Source organism: Crotalus tigris, unplaced genomic scaffold (assembly GCF_016545835.1).
Source record: "Crotalus tigris isolate CLP2741 ecotype Arizona unplaced genomic scaffold, ASM1654583v1 scf7180000018683.451868, whole genome shotgun sequence".
In the NCBI taxonomy this organism is placed as follows: domain Eukaryota; kingdom Metazoa; phylum Chordata; class Lepidosauria; order Squamata; family Viperidae; genus Crotalus; species Crotalus tigris.
The window spans coordinates 276,130-302,746 of NW_024097144.1; the positions used below are offsets into that span (position 1 = coordinate 276,130).

The 26,617-nt window shown below is 38.4% G+C and overlaps 1 protein-coding gene across 1 annotated transcript in view; it reads right to left on the reverse strand.

Moving 5' to 3' along the window:
• Nucleotides 1-26,617, reverse strand: part of ZNF804A (zinc finger protein 804A) — a 241,454-nt gene that overhangs the window by 161,514 nt on the left and 53,323 nt on the right. The gene's annotated exons all lie outside the window — the stretch shown is intronic.

Below are 26,617 nucleotides of genomic sequence, written 5' to 3' on the forward strand. Positions count from 1 at the left end.
AGAAGAAGAGACAACAATAGTGTTAACCTTTCTGTCCTGTTATTTCTTGTACTGAGTTTAAAAGGTTTACTGTTCTGTAATCTTGCATGTTAAATCTGAATATGCAAATAACCAACTTGTTGAAGTAGTTTATTATCAGAACATGAAATAATATTCTGAGCAATTAAAACTTTGCTTTAAAGAATGTCCGGAATTTACAAACAGCCTTTAATAGTGCAGTTTATAAAAAGTTGGATCCAGCCAAACTCTTACTAAGCAAAACTCTGGAAATCATTATTAAGCAGCTATTTCTTGGCAGTAGAAAATAGTGCACTGCTTGGCAGGACCCAGCATGTGTTCATCAAGATTATATTTTCCCAATACAAACTTTTTTTTCTTTTTTCAAATAATGGGCAGTTTAGTTGAACAAGGAATATGATTGACACAGTATACCTTGATTTACAGAAAGCAGTCATCTAAGTTTTCCACAGAACTCTAACAGAAAAGGGATGGTTGAACAATTGTACTCACTGAGTGTGGGTTTATGGGCATTGCTTCATTTCCCTGTCTGGGAAATAAAATGGGACAGCAACTGTTTTAAAAAAGATTTAAAAAGATGTCATCACCTTTCCCATCTCCCTCTCATTGCAAATTCTAACATGTTTTCCTATTGTGGTTTGAAAATAATCTTCTATTTTGATGTCATTTTGGATCTTGTCCTGTTTTGGCTGAAGTTTTGTACTTCCTTAGGGACTCCAACAGTTCATGGAAACTTCACAGAGGACCCATACCCACACAATTGTGGCAATACAGGTAGTCCTTGATTCACAACAGTTCATTTAATGACCATTCAAAGTTACAATGACACAGAAAAAAGTCATTTATGACCATTTCTCAACTTAACAACTGTTGTAGCATCCCACATGATGAAAATTGAGACACTTGGCAACTGGCTCATATTGACGACAGTTGCAGCGTCCCAAGGTCACGTGATTTCCTTTTGCGATCTTCTGAGAAGCAAAGTCAATGGGGAAGGCAGATTCATTTAACCCTGTTACTAACTTAACAATTGCAAGGATTCACTTAACAACTATGGCAAGAAAGGTAATAAAAATGGGGCAAAACTCACTTAGGAAATGTTTCACTTAGCAACATAAATTGTGGGCTCAGTTGTGGCCATAAACTTTAGGACTACCTGTTGATCTTGATCTAACAGATTCTAATAAATATGCTTTTGAAAAAAAGCACAATAGTTAAGAGTTTTGCAGAAAGACGAGTATGAGGGTTTCCTTTCCAAAGTGACTGGGGAAATGATGAAATGGTAGAAGAGAGAAGGGAAGGGCAAATTTTGTACATCTCATGAAACTGAGTTAGAGAGAAAAGAGCAGAGCAGGAAGAAAAAAAACTACAACAACCCTTTTTTCTGCTATTAATTGACAGAAAGGGATTCTACCGATAGATAGCTTAAAGCCTCTAAATCATGGTTGTCCACTCTTTTTGGCTTGCCAAGGTTACATTGAATGAAAAGGAATTGTCTTAGAATGTATATAAGATATATAATCTAGTTAATGCAGAAAAATAACAACTCTTTTATTTTTTAATATTTTTATTATCTTATGGGCTGCATTACTCTCTGTCCAGGACCACATGCAGCCTATGGGCTGGACGCATCTGCTCTAAACAATGGGTCATCTACATTTGACAACAGCATGTTTCAGGATAGTACATATGGAATAACAAACTTATTACTTAGCTAATATACAATGAACTGAAGTATGCAGATTATTCAGGGCATGATGGATATTATGTTATAATGCCTGAAGAACATCCTTTTGACAGAACCATCAAATTCAAAAAAATGTACAGAATCTCCCCATTCCCCATTCTGAGAAAAAAAAAATTGACCCAGTTGTTACAAACATTAACTGTTTGATTCACTACCCTAATAAGGTGATAAAGCAAAACCATGCTTTGCTTTTACGAAGCTGCATCAGCCTTGAATCTTAGCAATCATGGAACAAGATATGTGGAAGGTTTTTATTATGCTCTTGTTCCCCAGAAATTCTTTGTACCCTGTATTTTAGGAGTGGGAAATAGATATGGATCAGAAATGGAGAATTGTTAAAATAAAATGGGATAGTTTATACATTTGTTTCTTCCTGATTGGTGCTGATTCAACCATGGTGTAACAGCCACTCAAGCCTTGTATCATAGTGTTAAGGAGAAACACTTACATCTCTAAAGAGGACTTTTTGGGGGGAGGGGGAATCAGGAAATACATAGTTCTTTGGACTGAAGGCTCAGCTCTGTAAGCATTCATCACACTAATTTACTTTGGATGAAAATAACTCATTTAAGAGAGTTGAAAATTGAATTTCATTTACCTGATTTTGTACAGCTGTAATATTCAAATGTAATTATATATTTACAGACTTTTTTTCCTCCTAATGCTTATAATGCACTATGCTATTATCCTTCTAATAATGTCCTAAACACTAATGGGCTAAATAAATGTTCACATCCCATTGATTCCAGTGCTAGGAATTCAATTATTAAACCATATTTCATAATAAAATGCATCAAAGGAAACACACGATGAACTCTTCCTAGAAATAAGATACAAAATGTAAAAATTATTTTGTATTGTAAGTACACTAAGCTTACACAATTATAATGTTCCAACCCTAATGTATTCTTGGAGCCATATATTGTTGTCTGTTTGATGCTAACACCTTTTTTTGTGAGGAAAGTGAACCTGTTGAACTTCAGATGTTTATCAGCTCTTGTCCTGATAAATTCCAAGTTGTGTTATCTAGTATAAACCAGTAGTAATGAACCTTTGGATTCCTATGGTACCTGAACTTTAGAAAGACTGTCTCACAATGTTTTTTTTTTTTTAATGTTAATTATCTGATTTCTTTAAAGAAGCCTCTTTGTGACAGCCATGAGAACATGTGCACATTGTCATGGTTCCGATAGATGAAACCCATCAAAAGAACTTCCAGGCAAAATTCTTCATTAAAGAACATTTTATTCGGGAAACAAAGTATCGGCACTACATAGTTGAACCCAAAAACTAAATTCCCTTCCTCCAGATACAAAGTAACAAAGTGCTATTCCCACCCCCAATAAACTGTCATAAATCAAATTCCCCAATTAGCTAAAAGCTTGGGCTTTCTCCCCAGCTCCTCAGCCCACCAAAACATTATCAGCTTGTCCTTGGGTTCCCACAGCAATGTTATTATTATGGCTAGCTGAGCTTTCATTCCAACCCCCCCTGCTGCACCTGATTTCTAAAAGCAAGGAAAAGCATAGTAAAGGAGAAGAGAAAATGGCTGCATTTTTATCAGTTGTCAAAGCAGGAACATCCAATGTTAGCAGCATTGACACACATTATATACACTAGTATAAACTGTGTTTCACTACTCATTAGGGCCAAGCACAGAAAAGTGAAATAATGGTCATTTTCCATTGATATTCAATGGACTAGCCATGGTGAAGTATACATTCTTTACATGAATTTGGCTATGTGGACAAACATTGATTTCCAGATATAATTTGTAATTGTTTTGCAGAAAATATGTAACGTTCTATCAAATACAAAGGGTGGTCTCTTCTTAAGCTGGATTGCAGATTCTTATAGCGCTGCAGTGTAGCAAATCGGGGTTGATAATGGAGCTAGGTTCAAGAAACTTCATGTGGATAACATCATCTGTGTCCTGTATGAATAACATCATCGGCTTTCCCAGTGCCTAGAAACTGTGCAAGGGAATCCTAACAAGACTGGATAGCTTTAAGGACCATCTGTGCCTAGTGATTTGCCATTGTTATCTCAGGACTGAAGGACAAGGCTTTAAAGGTTTATAGTTAAGAGAAGGAATATGGTATATGTGTGTGTGTGTGTGTGTGTGTGTAAATAGAATGAATAATACACGATCACTAGGAGAGTTAAAAGTAAAAGTATTTTTTATAATTATGCCAGGAGTCGCATTTTTACCATCATTATTGAATATATATATGTATATATATGTTTTCTGAGGTTTTTGCGGGTGTTTGTATGTAGGTCTTTGGTTGTTCGGGTTTTCTCCCGCATAAAATTGGAAGTGTCTTGGCGACGTTTCGACGAAGTCCCATTCGTCATCTTCAGGCTGGTGTTTTCAGCTTCGTGCTCCTCGAAGCACGAAGCTGAAAACACCAGCCTGAAGATGACGAATGGGACTTCATCGAAACATCGCCAAGACACTTCCAATTTTACGCGGGAGAAAACCCGAACAACCGGGTTTTCTCCCACGTAAAATTGGAAGTGTCTTGGCGACGTTTCGACGAAGTCTCATTCGTCATCTTCAGGCTGGTGCTTTCGGCTTCGTGCTTCTAGGAGCAATGTGTGGTTGTAGCTGTTTCCTCCTTTTAACTGCCAGTGGGGGTATGAACTGATTGGATGAGAGCTTGGCTGTGTTCTGATTGGATGGAGGTGTGTTCTGATTAGTTAGGAGCTTGGCTGTGCTCTGATTGGCTGGGGGGTTGGCTGTGCTCTGATTGTGGTGTTTTAGGAAAGTTGATACACTAGTACAGGGGTAGGCAACTTTGGCTCTTTTATGACTCGTGGACTTTAACTCCCAGAATTCCTGAGCCATTCCATGCTGGCTCAGGAATTCTCGGAGTTGAAGTCCACGAGTCATAAAAGACTTTTTTTTTAACTGTTATGTAAATTTATGCACATACTTCCCCTTCTCATTTAGCCCTTTGCTCTGATGATGTTAACAGGTTGTTAACGAAAGCTCAGCAATTAATAAAAAAAGCCTATATATTAGAGAGAGAGAGACTCTTCGATAGTCAAACATTCAACCATAGTGTATGGTCTATAGAGCCTTGAATATCCACTGTAGGCTTTCATTTCAGAAGCAATTGTAACTCAACCTTTTCTCTCTTCAACTTTCTGCCAAATGAAGTGAAAGAACAAATGTTACAGAACATGCCACAAGTGTCAGCAGTGTTATCTCTTGATAACTTATGTGACATTGAAGGCATTATTTTTCATTCAAGTACATATCCTTGTTCCAATTAACATAGGATCTGTTTCAAATTTGTGTATATAGCTTTGTTGAATTAATGGATTTGTAGAGTATATAATAATTTATATTTTTCTCAGTTGTGCTTTTGAATTGTCTCTGACGACAAAAGAACTGGTAAAACAGAGGAATGTCATATGTTTGGATTAATTCAGCATGAATGAGAGAAACTATAAGCACAAGTGGGTAAAATCCATGGTAAGGTAGCTAATTTAATCCAAATGACTGCTTCAATGTTAAATTATTATAAGGAAAGGTCTCCATCATGCACCATAAATAGGTAAATAATGCTGTCATTATTGAAATGCAAATATGGAAGCATTATTGTATTTAATTATTTATAATTTATATTAATTATTACATTATCACACTTAATTGCATTATTAAATTTCAGACTGTAGAGTGCTAATTTTCTTCTTCTTTTATTTTCTTCTTCCTCTTCCGCTTCCTCTTCCCCATCAATAAGGTCTTCATTTTACTGAATCCAAATTGTTTTGCCACTGTTAGAGTTTTCCCTTCTTACCTATTTTCATTTGCCTTGACAATGTATTTTAAAAAGCAGTAAAGCAGAAAGTAGTAAAAGAAGCAATAATGAAGGAAGAGACATTACAAAGTGATCCTTAATGGATTGTCAGCTCATGGAGGCAATTCACAAGCTGTGGCAAAATGAGTTCTATGTACAAAAGAAATCAATACTCATTGTAGAATCCTTCCTGCTACACTGCAATTTATCAGCTAAACAGAATACTGTCACATCTCATAGGCCTTTGAAAACTAGTTGCTCTCAGAAGCAATATTTATTCTACATTGCCTCAACTACTGCAGAATCAGATTTGTGTACAGCACAGGCTGGCTGTCTAGTAATGTGAAGAGGCAGGGAGAAAACAGAGAGCAAGATAATGATAACAAAGTGAGAGACAACAGGTTGTTTTGACAAAATACAATCTCAAAGCCTGAAATTTAACATCTCCTTTTTCATAACTTTAAACTCGGGACAGCCTGAATTCTCTAAACTGGTTTGACTATCAGAATGGTTTCAGAAATAACCCCAGAAGCAACCTATTACTATTTACAATAACAGTTCTTATAAATTCATATTGCAATTTGGGTCCATGGTGAACAGAATAACAGAATGACTCAGTTGGAAAGGACCTTGGAGGTCTTCTAGTCCAGCCCCCCTGCTCAAGCAGGAAACCCTATACCATTTCACACAATGTCCAATCTCTTCTCAAAAACCTCCAGCATTGGGGCATCCACAACTTCCATTAATTGTTCTCACAGAGAGAAAATTTCTCCTTCGTTCTAGGTTGGTTCTTTCCTTGTTTTATGCAAATGTTGTCCTTGCCAGTTCTCTGATCTTCTCAAGTGTTCCTATTCCTTCCGTGACATTCCAAAAAGTATAAAGGTCTGAAGTCAATCTTCTCCTGATGTGGAGTGTTAAGCTGTGCTCTCCTTCCCTAGCACTGCAGTCAGATGAAGTAGTGGAGTTCAGCAAAGTGTCCATGTGATGACACTGCTCCTTCTAACCCACAGAATATTTCTTCTGAAGCAAGCTCATCAGTATGACCTAGTGTTTTCTTTGCATCTATGTATTATATAGTTCATTCAGTAACTGGTTCCTTTCTCAAACAGTTCTTACGTGATTTTTCCAACGTTCCGCCAGAATCTGTTGTTTTCTATTGTTATTAATACTATTTAATAGTACAATAGTACAATATAATTACTACAATATAATAGTTTAATATTATACTAATACAATAGAATATTAATATTATACTATTAACTAGTTTAGGTTTGAATGGAATAGAATAGAATAGAATAGAATAGAATAGAATAGAATAGAATAGAATAGAATAGAATAGAATAGAATAGAATAGAATAGAATAGAATTTCTTTATTGCTCAAGTGGGACTGGACACACCAAGAATTTGTCTCCAGTGTATAAGCTCTCAGTGTATATACAAACAACAAAGTGATAGGTCATAGATCATCAAACATAGTCACAATCATTAATCATAAGATACAAAAAACAGGTGATAAATCATAAGGTACCAATAGGAGAAGATGGTAGGAAAAATGAGAAGATGAGAAAAGATGAGAAATGAGAAAGATGAGAAGATGAGAAGGATAATAACAATACAGCCTACTGCATGGGTAAATATCTTCAGGCTTAAGACAGAATTAGGTGCTCAGCAAAGTGATTGCATGAGGAGGGACTGTCTTTGTTTCTAGTTGTTTTGGCATGCAATGCCCTATAGCAGGGTCCTGAGGGGAGATGTTGAAAGAGTTTATGTCCAGGAGATTTAATCTGTATTGTTCAGGCTCCATTTCAAATGTTGTGTCCAATTTTGGGCTCTACATTTTAAAAGTGACTCAGATGAAATAGTACAGGAACAAAAATATGCAAGGCACTGAATATATGCAAGGTGCAATATAGGAAATAATGGGCTTACATTACAAGGTAACAGATTCTGGCTGAATGTTGGAAAAAGCATATAAGAACAGTTCAAGAATGGAACCAGTTGCTAAATGAGGGAGAAGCTCTACTTTGTTACATTTATTTTCCAACAGACTCTGGAGAGACAGTTTGTTGGGGATGCTTTCATTTGGGTTCCTGCCTGAATAGGGAGTTGGACTTGATTGCCTACATTCTGTGATCTTATCCAGTCTTCTCAGAAGAATTGTAGAATATTTTTCAATCCCTGATGCAATTAAAAGGTTTAATTTAATATACCGTAAGGGCTTACCAGTCAACCAAAGTAAGTTTATAAAATAAATTACTTAACAATTTAATAAAACCTGAAATTGGGAACATGAAAAAAGAATATATATTGGTTTCAATCAACAGAGAAAACTGGATATTTCTTAATAAGCAATAAAAAAATGGATATAGCTCTATACAAATTAATTTCCCCCTGCTTTGCAAAAGACTAAGTAGTTTGTTCAGGCAAGTATATTAGCATATGATTTATATAGTTAGATTTATAGCTATCCTATTCTAAAAGCCTATCTGCAAAAATATTCCATTGTACTATTAGAAAGAAATACTGCCATGTTTATTTCTGAGCTGGAAATAAAGAGTGCATACAATTCCTCGATCAGAGGTGAAGTTTATTCTGAGAGCAAGATATACAATCAACTGTCAGAGACAGCAAAAATGATGATTTATCCTTGACTCCTACAAGCTGACTAGTTATACCTTACAATGCATCTGAAAAATGTCAAAGCCCAAAATGTTGTCTAATTAAGGGAAATCCCTCTCTCCCCCCTCCTCCAAAAAAAATCCCCCAAAATCTTATTTTATCTCCACTGATTGAGAACAGCATTCTGGATGGGTCTCAGACACTCAAAACTAGAAACCAGTTTAGAGAGCAATTTTTCAGTGAGCTGCACCTGAATCATTCAGAAACCATACAAAGTGAGGTGGATTGCATTTACAATAAAGCATATTTAAAGCATTTAAACAGGAGTGTCAAACTGCCGGCCCGTGGGCCGGTTTCATCATACCGGAGCCACGCCCACCCCATTGCCAGCAATGGCGAAAAAGCTCCAATACGTTGCACGACGTCATATGACATTGCGAGTTTGACATGTTTGCATTTAAACAAGAGAAACATTCTTATTCTGAAACATATTACTAAGTTGATTGCAGTGCTGCATTGTATATCATTATAATATTAATTGATCAATTATTTTAATTGATTGCAATAATCAGCTTTTTAAAAATATAAGTTATTTTAACTATTACTTTATATGTCGTAATATTATTTATCTCATAATATCATATATTATTTGCTAAGCTCTTGATTAATCGGAAGTATTTGAATTAGTTAGGTGTAATATATTCTTTTAAAATTCATGGCCTTAGTCATTTTGGTTATGACTAAGCCAATATTATAGTTAGAGAACTGGTTCTGCCATATGTGCTTCATGATCATTACAGTGAAAATACTATAGAATTGGTTGCTTTAATATCAGTTGTTTTAACCGAGCTTTAGTTGTTGTTGTGGAACATAGGTACAATTATGGAGCTTCCGTTTTTACTTGATTCCTAGATTTTCAATCTGTTTTATTTGCTGCTATAAATGACAATTAAAATCTGATTATATGGTTGTAAACCTTTCCCAAGGGAAATTTCAATTAGTGCAGGCTTCAGATTCTCAAATCACAGAGCTGTGATTTGCTTACCCATCTAAATCTTCAACAGATATTGGTGGTTCCTTTGAATCATTTGTTGTTGAAATTAAATTCCCATTTCATTGCTTAATAACAATTATAAATCAAGCACTTGGCTTTAAAACTCTATTTGTTGAAGAACTTTCCTTGTCACTCTTTTTTTTCTTAGAATTAGATGTTTGTAATTACTGCTTAAGAATTTTGACATTTCTGAAATTTTCTCTACCTTAAGTAAATTTCATGGCTAACTTCTTTAGACCTAACATTTGCAGAGGCTTTTTTCCCCCCTTCAGTTTCATTGTAATATCCTTAATTTAATTTGGATAGGAATTGACTCAAAGCAACATAATCTGACTACTTTTTCTTCCCTTTTCAAGATATGCCCTTTCTGGGCTCTAACTCATCATGTTTTTTTAAAAAAAATGAGTCTGATCCATTCTTTGGCTATTAGTCTATTTTTTTCTGTATTAGTTTTTTTTTTTTTTCCTTTCAGGATTGACTGTATCAGAATTTTAAATTCCTGTAGCATTAAGAAAAAGCCTTTAATTATGTCATCTGAGCTGTGCTTGATCTTTTTCCTCCAGGCTTTGAAAAGTTAATCTTAAAAAGGAAACCCCTTCCATAGCTTTTTCTGGGCTTACAGAACATTGAAGATATTTGCAGACTGGAACAAAAAAAAATACAGAAAGATCCAATTTGCTTGACGGTAGGAATTCTTTTCATCAGGCTGTTTTTATTTTCATTGCATAGTTGGTTCAATCCAAGCAATGTAATGATCAAAGTTTAATTTCCATTCAAGCAAATTTCTCCAACTTTTGTTACATTCCAGTCTCTTTTATTTAAATCTCTGCTAGTAGTTGCTTCTGAAAGTTCTATTTCACTTATATCTGAGGACTTTGGAATATATATCTCTGTCTAAAATTGAACTGCTTCAGGCTTCTATTCCTATATAGGGTTTATGAACGTTTTCTCTTACTCCAAGTTATTCTTTATCTAGTTGTTCATTTTCTCAGCTGCTGAAGCAGTAGTGGTCAAAATAGTTTCAGAAGCTTCGTATACTAGATGTCCTTCAGATCCTTTTCTTTCTTTTCTTTCTTTGTTCTTTTTACCTAGGTTAGCTAGTAATTCTCCTGTGGCAGATATTTTTCCCAACTCTTTGATGCATATCTATCCTTCCTTGTACCTTTCACACTAGTTTTCATCATATCTTCTTATATATATATATATATTTGCTTTTTTAGTTGTTTAACAATATGGCTTTTTTTCCTTTGTTTCATTTGTATGGCAGGAGTTTTGTTTTGTTTATTTGTTTCTGCTGAAGACCTGCCTTTTATCTCTGTTGTTCCTCAGGCTTTGGTTCACTTTTGCTCACTTCGTTTACTCTGTCATTATTTTCTCTTAGTTCTTTTTTACAGTTCAACTATCATATGGAGGGAATGACATCTACATGTATTTTTCAATGCCAGTCTTAGATGGTGGCTTCCCTTCTCCATATTAGTGAGATTTTCCATCGGATACATTGCTACCATCTTAAGATAAATTGGAACAAAACCATGCTTATTGTCTTTCATTCCAATAACCTTTGTTTTTTCTTCCTATTTTTTTTTTACTTGTCAGAATGGTCAGTTGCCAGAAATTGCTATGCAATTTAGGCATTTTTCTAGATGAGAAACCTTCTTTAAAGCTTTTCCTCCATAAGGACTTTTATCTTCTTAATTAATATTTAATCTAAAACCAAAGATGTGAATTTTCTTTTCTGAAATGCAAGGAGTTTGGATCCTAATCTTTCAAATTAAAATGCACTAGATATACTAGACCAGCAGTCCCCAACCTTTCCAGCTTGGCGGGCTGGCGGTGAGGGAGAAGGAAAGGTTCTGTGGGGGCAGCAGATGTGCACATGAGTGTGCATAGCTTCATTTGCGCAAGGGATGGGAATACAAGTCCACCACTAGCATAAATGGAGCTTTGTGCATGAGCTCACCCATTTCCACAGCCCAGTTCCAAACAGGCCACAACCTGATACTGGGCTTTGGCCCTTGGGTTGGGGACTCCTGTGCTAATGGCACTATATCCAATACTTTGGGGCTCATTGTGGCTCATGAAGTTTGAAGAGCCACATTAGTTGGATAGTTTGCCAGCACTCTTGAAAGTTAGTTGTGTTTGGCAAAGTATAGACACTGTGTAACAAGGCTTGATATCACTGCAGTAGTCAGAATCCTGTGAAGGATTCTGACTACTGCACCAAACAAACAGGATTGGACTGAAGTAAAGATGGTGAGCAGATGATACTGCCCAGCCAATAGCATCTAGTAGGATAAATGGACGACCTGACATCCAGCCAACACCTTATACTTATTTAAATTGAACTGCATTTGTCATTAAGTTGACTATTCACCTAGAGCAGGGGTGTCAAACTCGCAACATCGGCATGATGCATCCGACCCGCAGGCCGGCAGTTTGACACCCCTGACCTAGTGTAAGGATATCTTTCTGGAATGTTCCCAATCATCTTTGATTTTTATTACTTTGAATGGTTTAGTATCATTCACAAACAAAAAGCCAGCTCGCTGTTTAACCTCAAATTGAAATATTTTTTGAATATTTTTTCAAATTTATTTTTATTACTTGTTAACAAAGAATAAAAGAGAAAAAATGAGCAAAGCACCAAGAACATAGTGCTGAAAATACATCCATAGTCAAAGAAAAGAAAAACAAAAACAAAAAATGCTTTAAGAAAAAAGTAAAAGAAATAGAACAAAGAAAAACATGACAGGGTGTATCATGATAACACTTGCAATTCTACATATACTTGTCTAATACAAATATTATTCAAATACTTATGTACATTATATTTCTGATACTTTTATAGGACTATCTTTTTTTAACCTATTATATTCTATATAAATGAGTCCCATATACTTATTCATGCAGTCCATTTGTAGATGGAAAATACAATCAGGTCTTCAATCCAGTGAATAAAGATGGAATTTATCTTTCCATTCATGCAATATCAATCTTTTAGCCATAGTAAAAGCATGAAGCATTTATGTTCTCCAGTTATCAAACTCCATGTACTAAGTACATAGTTGAAAAGAATATTGTCCTCTGAAATTTTTTTTTAATTTTCATCACACAATCCTATTTATATAATACTTTATCCAAAACTCATTAAGTATAGGAGATTGTAGAAACATCTGTTTTTAAAGAGGCCTTGTTCTTATTATACCTCCAACAAAGTGCTGATTTGACAGTCCAAAGAATTCTAAACTCATTTATTATTTATTTAAATTATATTATTATTATTATTATTATTATTATTATTATTATTATTATATTTATTTTAAATCAAGATTAAAACACCAGTCTCAGCACAGAACCATGAGAAACTCCACTTTTTTCTTTCTTCTGTTGAGAAAATTTGTCATTTATTTCTACATGGGGCTATATGTAAAACACTCTGAATACTTGGAAATACAATATAAAGATTAAATATTATTATTCTGTACTCATTATTCAGAATCTTAGTGAGAAATTTTCTAATAAGAAATGAGAGCATTGGGTTTCAGAGAAAGTCTTTATTATTTTGTTTTTTATGGTGAGAGACTAATTTATAGTTCTCAAAAATAACCTGAGTTTATTATTTTTCTCGTATACTATTTCAATATTTGAGTTCTCCCATTCCAACAATGGAGATTTATGTATTGAAACATTTCTCAATGTATTTACTATAGCTATTGAACTCAAGGACCAACAGAGTTATTTCCACCTATTTAATGTAATGAAACCTAGAGAGCAAGGCCAAATGTATCTAGTCAATTAATTTATTTGTGCCCATAGGTCTCAAAACTGAAAGTCATTTCAATAATATTAGGCCAATCAGGGCTGTAGATTCCTACTGTGAAAGGAAGTGCAACAACTACCTGTCCCAGTCATGATAGATGCTCATTTATTCTCTTGGTGAATCTGAGCATGTATAATATTACTTTAAATTTTTCATCTATGATGTTCTATCCATCATTACTTCCATATTAAGGTCATGCTTACTTATATTTATCAAGATATAAATGGCATAACAAAAGTAATGTTGTACTGCTGCATCACATCCTGGCAGATATTGTTTAAGACTAGTTTACACGTTTCTAAAATCCAGTAGATTATCTATGCCAGTGAAATCAGAGAACAGCACTCAACAACTCAATGTTATAATACCAAGCTGAAAATATTATATATATATATTTTAGATTTCAAAGTGACATAGATCACTTACTCTATAGAATAAGCACGACTTGTTAGATCCTACAGGGTTTATATAAAATATAAAAGCTTTCTGGGCAGATGGTGCAATCTAACTGTTCAAAATCATTTTCTTTGAGAAAAAAATGACTGATTTATTTCAAGCAGCACCCTGGCTCTTTGATTAAGTCAAGCTGGGATTACAGGGATTTCCCATCTACATTAGTAAAAGTCTAACATCTGCTGTGTGCTGAATTTGTAACATGAATAACAGGACTGCCAAACTGCTTTTGTTCAGCAAGGTCACTTTTCAGGCTTCTGTCCCTGTGTACAAATAACACCTATAAAAGCTGGACATGACATGATATCCATGAACGATTTTTTTCCTATATCCTGCAAATAGAAATCCCTTAAATGCAACAGCAAATTATTCTCCAAGTAGTCAGTACCTAAGAAGCTACCTTCTAAGATGGTAGTCTGTTGCCCTACATAATTCTGGCCCGGCGTTCAGCCAACCCTCGCTGCCCCGTGTGTGGCTTCCTTTTCCTTCTTCACTATCATCGCCGCCGCCGCCTCGTTGTTTTCTTCAGGCTCCGCGGCGGGGCCTTCTCCAGTGACCTGGGCTCCCCGCATGACTTTGCCCGTTGCCTTGGGGGCAATTGCCGCCATTGCAGTGACGGCCAGCAACAACTTGGAGAAGTTGACCTAGCTCTTTGAGGAGCATAAGGCCAAGTACGGTCTGCCCCAAGACAAGTACCTAATGATCACCTAGCCGGCCACATTGGACCAGCCTGGGACACAGAGGGGCAATACTAATTTTTAGAGAATGTTTGTTGTGGGTGTGAGTATGCATGTAGATGAATGGTGGCCCTGTTATGTATAAATTTTATTATTATATTTAGGGCGTATGAATGTGAATATTTTTATTCTCTATGTATATAAATTGAGTGTGAATGTGTATTGAGTGTTTGGGGTATGAGAATGGTGGAGTCGGGGGTGGAGCCTGGTACCCCCTCTGCTGAGTGCAATAACAAAAGTGGGGGGGGCAGGACTTACCCTTGGGCTTGGTCTGTATGGAAAGCGAGTCCGGTCAGGAAGGGAGAAGGCTGGTGAGGGTGGGGGTATTCCGGGGAGGGGAGAATGTCGGAGCATCCCGGTCATGACTGGGATGGGCAGATATGGCGGGAGCCGAGGGGCAGGCCATCTTTGGGGAACGAGGACTCGCTATGTTAGAGCGATTCCTTGTTCCGGCCCCTCAAAAGGCTCATCCTGTAGTACTGGTGACAGGGCCCTAATTATAGGCTGCTGTTGCTTAATGCCAGGTCCGTTGTCAGCAAAGCCCCCCTTGTCCGTGATTTAATATTGGACAACGGGGCGGACCTGGCATGTATAACTGAAACCTGGCTGGGCCCTGAGGGGAGTGTCTCCCTCTCGGAGATGTGCCCGGATGGGTTTGTGGTGCTTCATCAGCCTCGACATCAGGGCAGGGGTGGGGGAATGGCAGTCATCACTCGGAAGTCCTTGAGCCCTCGTGGGATTCCTGCCCCGGAGGTTGTTGGGTGTGAGTCCCTCCTATTGAAGTTGGGTTCACGGGTTCAGTTGGGCTTGCTGCTGACGTACTTACCTCCCAGCTGCGTTGCAACAGCCCTGCCTGCGTTGCTGAAGTCAGTAGCCGGGTTGGTGGTGGAGTTCCCCAGACTTATAGTACTGGGGGACTTTAACCTACCATCACTCGGCGATTGCTCAGAGGCGGCACAGGAGTTCATGGCTTCCATGACAACCATGGACCTGACCCAGGTAATTCAGGATCCAACCCATAGGGGTGGTCACACACTCGACCTTGTGTTTCTCTCGGGGCAATGGAGACATGATCTGGAATTAAGGGGAATAGAGATCTCACCCTTGTCATGGACAGATCATTTCCTATTGAGGCTGGACTTCGGAGCATCACTCCCCCATCGCAGGGAGAGGGAGCCGACTAGGTGGTTCCGCCCCAGGTGCCTAATGGACCCAGATCAGTTCCAGGAGGAGCTTGGGGAAATACCTGACTCCCTTGTCCACAACTCGTCCGGGTCCCTGGTTGCGGCCTGGAATGAGGCGGCGTCCGGGGCCCTGGATCGAATTGCGCCTTTGCGACCTCTCTGTGATGGTGGTCCCCGGAGGGCGCCTTGGTTTACTGAGGAGCTCCGGGAGATGAAGTGCCACAAGAGACGTCTAGAGCGACGTTGGAGGGCCAGTAACTCTGAATCTGACCGATCACTATTAAGAGCCTATCTTAGGACTTATTTAGTGGCGATAAGGGCAGCAAAGCATGTTCACTTTTCCGCACTTATTGCGTCCGCAGAATCTTGCCCGGCCGCCCTGTTTAGGGTGACCCGCTCCCTTCTTAAAGTGGAGGAGGCGGAGGAACCCTTGCAGGGGAGAGCTGAGGAGTTTGTTCAGTTTCTCTCGGACAAAATCGCTCAGATTCAGAGAGACCTGGACTCCGACTGGGCAGTGCCAGCCGAGTTGCCAGGGGCTGGTCTTAGTCATGTTATCTGGAGCGAGTTTGAGCCTGTGACCCCTGATGAAGTGGACAAGGCCGTGAGGGCAATGAATGCCGCCACCTGTTTATTGGACCCGTGCCCCTCCTGGCTGGTTTCTGCCAGTAGGGAGGTGACACGAGGCTGGCTCCAGGCGATAATCAATGCTTCCTTGATGGAGGGGTCTTTCCCGCAACCTTTAAAGGAAGCGGTGGTGAGGCCCCTCCTCAAGAAGCCTTCCCTGGACCCAGCTGTTTTGAAGAACTTTCGTCCCGTCTCCAACCTCCCCTTTGTGGGGAAGGTTGTAGAGAAGGTGGTGGCGTCTCAACTCTTGCGATCCTTGGATGAAACCAATTATCTGGACCCTTTTCAATCTGGTTTCAGGCCCGGCTACAGCACTGAGACTGCTTTGGTCACACTGACCGATGACCTCTGGCGAGCCCGGGATAGGGGTCATTCCTCTATCCTGGTGCTTCTTGACCTCTCAGCGGCTTTCGATACCATCGACCATGGTATCCTTCTGTGTCGTCTCGGAGAGGTGGGGGTGGGTGGCACCGTATTGCGGTGGTTCTCCTCCTACCTCTCTGACAGGTCGCAGTCGGTGTTGGCGGGCGGACAGAGATCGATCCCTAGGCACCTCGATCATGGGGTGCCTCAGGGCTCGGTCCTGTCCCCCCTTCTTTTTAACATCTACATGAAACCGCTGGGTGAGATCATTCAGCGACACGGGGTGAGGTATCATCAGTACGCAGATGATACCCAATTATATATCTCCACCCCGTGTCCTTTCAGTAAAGCAGTCGACGTGATGTGCTGGTGCCTGGAAGATGTGAGGGTCTGGATGGGGGTGAACAGGCTTAGACTCAACTCTGACAAGACCGAGTGGCTCTGGGTCTTGCCTCCCAAAGGCCAACTGGATGGTCCATCTTTAGTCCTGGGGGGGGGCAAATTTACCTCCCTCAGTGCAGGCATGCAACTTGGGTGTCCTCCTGGACTCACAGCTAAATCTGGAACAACATCTATCGGCTGTGGCCAGGGGGACCTTTGCACAGGTTCGCCTAGTGCACCAGTTGCGGCCTTATTTGGACCGGGAGGCTTTACTCACAGTCACTCATGCCCTTGTCACCTCAAGACTGGATTACTGTAACGCGCTCTACATGGGGCTACCCTTGAAGAGCGTTCGGAGGCTGCAGTTGGTTCAGAACGCAGCCGCGAGAGCGATTGTGGGCGCGCCAAGGTATGCCCACGTGTCACCTATCCTCCGCAAGCTGCACTGACTTCCTGTGGGTCTCTGGACGCAATTCAAGGTGTTGGTTATCACCTTTAAAGCCCCTTATGGCATAGGGCCAGGTTACTTACAGGACCGCATTCTGCCACACAGCTCCAGAGACCGGTGAGGTCCCAAGATTGGGCCTCCTTCAGGTCCCGTCAGCCAGACAATGTCGGCTGGCGGGCCCTTGGGGAAGGGCCTTTTCTGTGGTAGCTCCGACCTGGTGGAATCAACTTCCCCCCGAGGTTCGAACTACTCCCACCCTGCCGGCCTTTAAGAAGGCCGTTAAAACTCTCCTGTTCCGGCAGGCCTGAGGCTGATGTCCCCGGGGGGGCGGGATATGATTGGACTCGCGGTATGACTGTTTTATTTTATTGTTTTATCATTGTTTTAACTTTTTATGCCGCCCTGAGTCCTTTGGGATTGGGCGGCATATAAATATTTGAAAATAAATAAATAAATAAATAAATAAATCATAATTATCTGGTTTAAGTAAGTAGACATCACCCGTCAGAGATTGACCCTGTGACCTTCTGTATTTATAGGATACGCTCAAGCACTGTCTCCAGAGAAGGTCTGAGGAGCAGGCTTCAGAAATGATGGATTTGTTTGGGCATTTATATTATATTGAGTCCAGCAACAATGGAAGGTTTTACGAAGGAAGGACTGGACTTTGAGATTAGTATCACAATGGAGCTCACTAATCAATTTATTCTACTCTCATCCAAACAACAATAAACACTCCTTCTTAGGATCATTTTTCAAAAACGTAAACTGTGCGTATGTTTAATCATTGCTATTGTAGGAGTTGGAAGCTGGAAGTTCTTGCTGATATGGTATACTTTAAGTTACCCAGAAAATCATTCATGGACCTCAAACCCATGTCCAGCTTTTATAGGTGTTATTTGTATACAGGGACAGAAGCCCAAAAAGTGATATTATGATGTAGATCTCAGAAATGTTTCTCCTGGGTCTGATGGAAAAAGACTTGGGAAAAATTTGGAACTTTGATGTTATATATGTTGATGTCAACAAAATTGCTTTATGAACAAAAATGGAAGGAATTCCTACAATGGATGAATGATTGCAAAAGCAGAGATGGCTAAATTGACTGCTTTGATAAAAGAAAAAATACAAGTACTTTTGTTTCTACTTGAAAATCGCTTCTGGACTTTGTGTTTAGGTGACTGAGCAGAAGAAAAAAAAAGGGCTGATCTTTTAAAACTGACAAAAGTTAGTTTCCTAGTTAAGATTACACAAGGTATTTAATAACACAAGGTTAATCACTGGATGGGAACCTCAAAAGGATGTATTAGAGCTCCAAAGTACCAAATAATTTAACTTGTGAGTTCAGATTATAGTTGGAAGATGTAATCCACTCTGGATTCAGTTAAACAAATTCTGATATAGGATATATTTTAGCCAGTTAAGTAATATGGGTGACAGGCCTGTGCCAACTTGCTTCAATGACACTCAATGAACAGCTTTATGCATGGAGGTGCCATTATTCTCTCATCAGGGCAAAGAAACATAATTTACTTCCAACTACTTTGCATTGCCTCAAAAACCTCCCCTTTTAAAAAATTACTTCCTCCATTTGCAAAAACTAGAACAGAGGTCTTCAACCTTTCTGGGCTCGTGGACTGGATAGAAGAAGAGCAGCTTCAAAATTGGTGTGTGTAAATGTGTGTGTGTGCATAGGACCATGCACACTGGCGTGGCACTAGCAGGCCCATTTGTGCATGCGGCATGTGTTGGTGCTATGCACATGCGCAAATGGCTGTGCACCCCTACAGTGGCAAGCAGCCTGTTCACGCATGCAGGCTGCACAAACGATCTGGGCTACACCCATCTCATGCTAGCATTCCCATTCGTGCCCACGCACATGTGCAAATGGGGCCACAGGCTCTACTCCACATGTGCATGCACTGGCCAGGCATTTCCATGGCCCACTGGCCAAGAGCATAGATGGGGGACCCCTGAGCTAGAATAAGCTTTTATACAGGTGCAGTGATGAAGGATTCTAAGGTAAGGCTGCAGAGGAGATCAACGTCTCCCAGCTCCCTGTGAACAGCTATTCCAGTTATTCCAAATGCCAGATGGTTGCCTCCCAGCAACTTCTTAGTTTCTCTGCATCTGCAAAAATGGAAGAAGCTGCACAAATGCTAGAGGAGACTGAGAAAAGCCTGCAAAGCAGAATGATGCAAGGACCATGGTCCCTTCCCTTCATTCATAGGAGCTATGTTGTGTGGCAAAGTAACTTCGTGAGGTTGTGTCTCTTGAACCCTAATCAAAACAAATTATCCTCTTGAAGATTTTACCAGCATTAATGGGCAACGTGGTTCCATAATTTTGCAAAAGCATGACCTGTTTGTGTGAACTGTTGCACTATTTTTAGCATAAAACCCCCACAGGAAATTAAAAGCAGACACAGAATAATAAAGAACATAGAGACAGAAATTTGAAGAGGTGATCTTCATCCATTAGTGAAATAATCGATCTGCTTTCTAAGGATTTATATAGATTTTTTTTCTACCAAGTTTATAAGCAAGTTTCTAGGCCTCACAATTGCAAAGGGGGCAGTTGCTTTCAAGATGAGGAGATGAATACAATAGAGTTACGGTATATTTAACTGAAATTATATCAACTAATAATAAGTTACCATTTGCATTTATGGAATGGCAAAAACCATAAATATCAGTTGCAAGTAACCATTAATAGAATTAAAAACCCATAACGCTGAGTCATATACTTCTCAAAGAAAAGCAAAGTTACTATAAGGGACTTCTAGAAAACATCTTATAAAAAACTTTTGACTGATTTTATGCACTTATGTTTGTTGAATTAACTGGATTTATAATACTTTTGCAAGAAAGCCTCTATACAGTATTTAAGAACTTTTTAAAGTAAATTAAAAATAAATGCAATATTAGCATATTTTGTACTTTCCTTCTCTCATTAAAAATCCATTAAAATTAACTCTGCAAAGTTTTTTTTAAAAAAAAGATAGTAATAATTGGTTGTCTCTAATAGATAAATTAATTTTAAGGTCAATTATATTGATATAATGTTAGCAAAGTTCTTTTCCTGCTGTCTCTTTTGGTTAATGTGCTGGCCTTTATCCATACTTGGCAAATTTGTGACTTTTTAAGTAATACAGGGACTTGAGCAAATGTCCTGGGAAGAATGAAAAATGTCATTAATGCACTAACATTAGCAATTTGCCAAGTTTCACTCCATTCCATTTGTCACCACGATTCTAATTATACAGCCAATCATTTTACATTATGTTGTCATCAGCTGACAACATTTGCATTTTCAGAGTGAGTGCATGGAAGGTAAACATGCCAAATGTCATTTATTATTGCTGTTGCATATGCACAAATTTTATCAATTTCATATCACTGTTATTTGAAAAATTCATGCCTGTTAACTCCTTAGCTCTTATATCTCAAAAAGGTGATGATGATAGTGGAGATGATGGACATATCCCATATTTTTTTCATAATATAATCAAAATTCTCAAGTATTTATTTAAACTAAAAGATACATTTTAAAAAAAAAAACAAATGAAAATGCCATAGTTAAATGACCTGATGTTTGAAGAAACAAAGATTTCATTCAATCTACATGAGCATAGTTAAAAGCAAACATTTTGTATTGTTGTTTTAAGCTACACACAGAGCCAGGTCTTTGACTTATTAAAATACTTAAGAGTAACACAGAACACATAAGCCACATGTTATTTACCATTTTCCTGCATATCAAATAATTAAACTTGAAATATAAACATAAACCAAACCACGTATTAAAACAGTATAGTGAAGATGTTATAAAACATATTGCAAATACTGGTTGGAAAGGCAGGGAAAGGGGAAAAAGTCAACATTGGCCAATTGAAAGACTGCCCGGCAGCTTCACCCTGCTTTACCCAGAGGCTTCTAGATCTAAGTAGGAGTGGGACAAGTTGCCGCAGGACAACTTAACATAGCCAACCCACTACTGGACAACTTGATGCAGGACAATTCAACAATTCAATTATTTAAAATAATTTTTAAAATATTTTAATTTTTGTCATTCACATTTCATTTTGTCCCTCCTTTGGCATCCTTTCTTTAATGATTCTATTCCACTATTTCTTTGATATTAGTGTAACTCTTGTCCCTCGGTGAGTTGTCCCATGTAGAAATGGCTAGTGCGAGGTGGCCATGGTGAGTTGGCTGCGGCGAGTTGGTTATGCTGAGTTGGCCATAGCGAGTTGTCATACACCTGATCTAGGTGGATATTTCCACCTGGGAGGTTTAGAGAGGTGCAAATCTCATGAAGAATTCATGTTCTGACAGACTTTGGGATTCAGACATTCATGAGCTAGCCTCAGCTGGCTTGGAAATGTGCTTTCCTATCTTAAATTTGAGAATTATCTTATTAAACAATTGTCCAGTTAGAGAGCAGGAAGAAATAGTTTATAATAGGGCAACAGAGCACAACATTCTAAAAAAAAAAAAGCATTGGAATAACCCAATATTCAGTCTGGCAGTAATGAGAGATCCCCACCCCTTCACTTCACAATGCCCAATTTAGCCTTTTCCAGTCTAGATATATCCAAATGTGTTGGGTTACAACTTCCATAATTCCCTAGCCGGGGATAGCATCAGTTTGGGGAGGCTTGGAATATTTTCAATCAATTGAAATTTTATCTAGCAACATTCAACCTACTGTAGAATTAGAATTAGAATGGATTTGATTAGGTCTCTACTAGCATGTCCTCCAAGAGTTGTTCTATCCTTGTAAGGGTTCTGCCATCCCCTATTTCAGTAATACATTCCTCCAATTTTCCATTTATATTAGTAGTTTCATTTTCAATATTTATGTTTCTACCATAAAAGAGAATCAAGTTTGGTTCCTTTTCACAATACTGTACTACATACACTGAAATCCCAACCAGTCAAAAAAAGAAATCTGAGGAGTTGGTGAAAAGGGAAGGATGAATTATTATTTTATTTCGTACAAATAAAATACGAACACCAGGAGAGTATAAATATAAATATAAATATAAAAAGCTTGGCAGCTTTTAGTAAAGTATATTTTTATATATTTTATATTTTTTATATTTATACTCTCCTGGTGTTCGTATTTTATTTGTACCATAGACATGCCCAGGAGTCGTATTTTTATGCAAATTTTCCAATATATATATATATGTGTGTGTGTGTGTGTGTGTGTGTGTGTGTGTGTGTGTGTTTTCTGAGGTTTTTGTGAGTGTTTGTATGTAGGTCTTTGGTTATTCAGGTTTTCTCCCATGTAAAATTGGAAGTGTCTTGGCGACGTTTCGACGAAGTCTCATTCGTCATCTTCAGGCTGGTGCTTTTGGCTTTGTGCTTCTAGGAGCAATGTGTGATGTTCTTCAATGAGTGCATAAGAACATAAGAACTCAGTCAAAAAAGAGGAACCAACTTTTTCCCTGGTCCAACACTTAAAATCACAGGACATGAAATTGACTTTAAAAAGACCAGAACTATCGCCAAAACTGAACACTTTAATAACAGAATAATCAGAGAAGCCATCAAGATAGAAAAACGCCCACACAGCATGAACAAACGAGATGATACCTCCCACCTACCAGCCATTTGGAAACCCGCCCTTATTGACAAATGAGTCCCTAACACAAAGAATGACACCAGACCCACACTCACAAAACCACACAGGATGTCACCACCACACATCCACGCAAAAAGCAAACCCAAACCCACACCGATGATGAGGCACGACCACAAACCAGAAGCCAGACCACAGCTGCATCATTAGTCACTTTAAACCCCTCCAATCCATACATGAAGCAAACTGACACCCTCCATGAAATTGAGGCACGACCACGAACGCGAAGCCCCAAAATAGCAAGGCAGCCCAAAATCTTAAACCCCCTGCAACTCAGACTAATCTGAGCACAACCAAACAGAACACTCCCCCAGCCAATCAGAGCACAGCCAATCCCCCAGCCAATCAGAGCACAGCCAACCCCCCAGCCAATCAGAGCACAGCCAAGCCCCTAACCAATCAGAACACACCTCCACCCAATCAGAACACAGCCTAGCTCCCACCCAATCAGTTCATACCCCCACTGGCAGTTAAAAGGAAGGAACAGCTAAGACCACACATTGCTGCTCGAAGCACGAAGCTGAAAACACCAGCCTGAAGATGACAAATGGGACTTCGTCGAAACATCGCCAAGACACTTCCAATTTTACGCGAGAGAAAACCCGAACAACCAAAGACCTATATATATATATATATATATATATATATATATATATATATATATATATATATATATATATGTTTGAGAAAATTAAAAATATGAACCCTGGGAGTATTCATGGTGAGAAATAAAATGATCACCAGGGTAATAAAACTATAAAATTTATTAAAAAAGCGCCTAGCTTTCGCCGTCACCTGCCGGCATCCTCAGGGCTAGTGCGCCAGGGAGTGAGAGAGTCACTTTTATAGATGTACTAAAGTCTGCGCACGACTCCTCGACCTCGTCATCGGGCCTAATTGGTATGACTGCGCACGGCTGATCTGTTCCTTCCCGTTCATTTCGGTCACAAGATTGGGGGAAAGAAGGATGGATGAGGATGAACATGTGACCGAAATGAACGGGAAGGAACAGATCAGCCGTGCGCAGTCATACCAATTAGGCCCGATGACGAGGTCGAGGAGTCGTGCGCAGACTTTAGTACATCTATAAAAGTGACTCTCTCACTCCCTGGCGCACTAGCCCTGAGGATGCCGGCAGGTGACGGCGAAAGCTAGGCGCTTTTTAATAAATTTTATAGTTTTTATTACCCTGGTGATCATTTTATTTCTCACCATATATATATATATATATATATATATATATATATATATATATATATATATGCATTCATTCTGGAAATAAGTAACACAGCATGATTTATATAAAAAGGTCTTTAAATTTCCCATGAGTTGACCTGGGAAAACAAGTTGTTTAAAGAACTGGCCACTGAATCTCATGAGTTAATTCATAACTCTGTGCCTTAATTCTACACATATAAAGCCCATATGCAAAGTATATGCAATACACTATATCAAATTCTACATGAGAATTATTCAGCCCTAAAAAAAAAAAGTCCACTATGAGAAGCTGAACATTAAAATATTGCTATCTTGTTCTAAGGAGCATGAAGCAGGAATATTGCGTCACTAAAGAGCTCGTTCAAAAGGCAAACTATTATTTCCATGCCTCATTGTTTCCCCACCTCTGGTAATAATGTTACTGAAAATAACTGTAAGAAACAACTACCTCAGATTCAAACTAAGCAAGCACAAAGAGTAAATGCAGTACTGTCCTTCCCTGAAACATTGCACTACAGTAGTGTTCTCATATTACTACAATATATATTGCAGTGTGATACAAAATGAGAAAACATGATTACAGGCTATATGAAACCTTTAGTGCAACGGCTCCCAACCTTTTGGGCACCAGGGACTAGTTTCATGGAGAGAGGTTTTCCCACAGACCGAAGGGGGCATGGTTTCTCAAGTGTTGTCCGCATCTCATGGATGGGGCTTTGCTTGTTTGCGTAGCCTGGTTTCTGCCATGCCAGAAACTGGTGCCGGTCCACAGACCGACGGTTAGGGACTCCTGCTTTAGTGGATTAGAGCTTGGATAATGAATTTATTCTGTAGATTGGTAGTGTTTTTTTAATGTAGCATTCTATTTCTTAGTCATAGCAGATTAGCTAACATTTGGTACAACTCAGTCTTTTTGCCTCCAATGCATTTTCAAATAAAATGATTTCAAATGTAGTTTTATATTAAAAAAAAGCAGTTTGTTTCTCTTGTTCTTTTTTTTTTCATACTTATATTGGAGCACAATCATCTACTCAGACCACTCTAAATAAATGGCAAACAACTGAAATCAACTGACAAAACTGTTTTTAATTCTTTCTTAATAACGGAAACATATGTGCTCATCATACATGGCCTTCTGCTTCTCCTCCCCCACACCCACAAATCAGTGGAGAGTGGCAGATGCATGGGTAGCTTTAACAAGATGATTCCCCCCCCCCCACATTGCTGAAGCCAGACTATTTAATTTGGAGCCGCAGTGCCTTTTAAAGCTAGCATTTACCCTAATAATACAATAATGTGCTGAAGGATTATCAAATAGGTTTTAATATTTGTAAATGACAATGTAAAATTGCATTAATTTGCTAACAAGAGTGCTGGAAGACTAGATGGTTAGGAACCTGCCCCTGAATCTAAACTCAGATTAACTCGTTAAAGGTGAGGTCTTCGGATTCAGGCTTACACAATTTGCATCTTCACCATTTCTATTCATATTTCTGTTGCTCTATGGTATGAAAACTTGGTTTATACTTGCTTGGCTATTGGTTGCTTACTATGATCAAGCTGCATCATTGTCACTCTGGAAACAATTATGCCATTTAGAAAGTAGCAGACTTGGCCCCTTTTCTCATTCTAAATTGAATTTATGGGGTAACACAACTTTTTTTAAAATAGGAAAAAGATAAGAAAAAAAATGGATGGAAGTGGGAATATTGACTTTAGACCAATTTATAGATGATGAACATGAACAATTTTTAACATGTGCTGTGTTAACAGATAAATATCATATATATGATGTAACCAAATGGCAATATTTATAGATATTGTTTAGACCTGCAACATTTTCAGCTTCTGAGATATCTGAGATAACTTGTTAAATTCTTTAAAATGAAAAAAAAAACACTTGCTATTTGCTCTTACAAATATTTGTTATCAACACGTCAATATGTTAATTATCAGTAGATCAATTTTATTGATATATTTGATATGTACAACAATTTTATCATTTGATATGTTTGATATGCAGGTGCTAAGAGTGAGTGAAATAAAGAATCAGAACTTTAGACAAAGAAAAAGCATCTTAACTTCTATAGCGAGTGTGTCAATGGACCTCAAACTACAACATATCCAAAAATTTTTTAGAACATTAGATTCCATTACATTTGTATAGAAAAGCACTAAGCATTCTATTGAAGATGTAATAAGGATAATGCTTCTTTTAAACATGTGTTTTTACAATGTTCTATATTTACCAAGTTTGAGAGAAATTAGTAGACTATATAAACAAGACTGTGCAACAAAACTAAACTTTTAAGAAAAACTTATAAAAATATTATTTCCCACAGCAAAGAGAAGCAGAGGTGGTTAAACTGATTCCTTTACCCAAAGAAGAGAATATACTTAATCTTGTCTCTATTTTGAAATTGCTTCCAGATTTTGTGCTTGCAATGAGAAAAAAAAATCAATTCTGTTTTTGTGAACTAGATAGGCTTATTGTT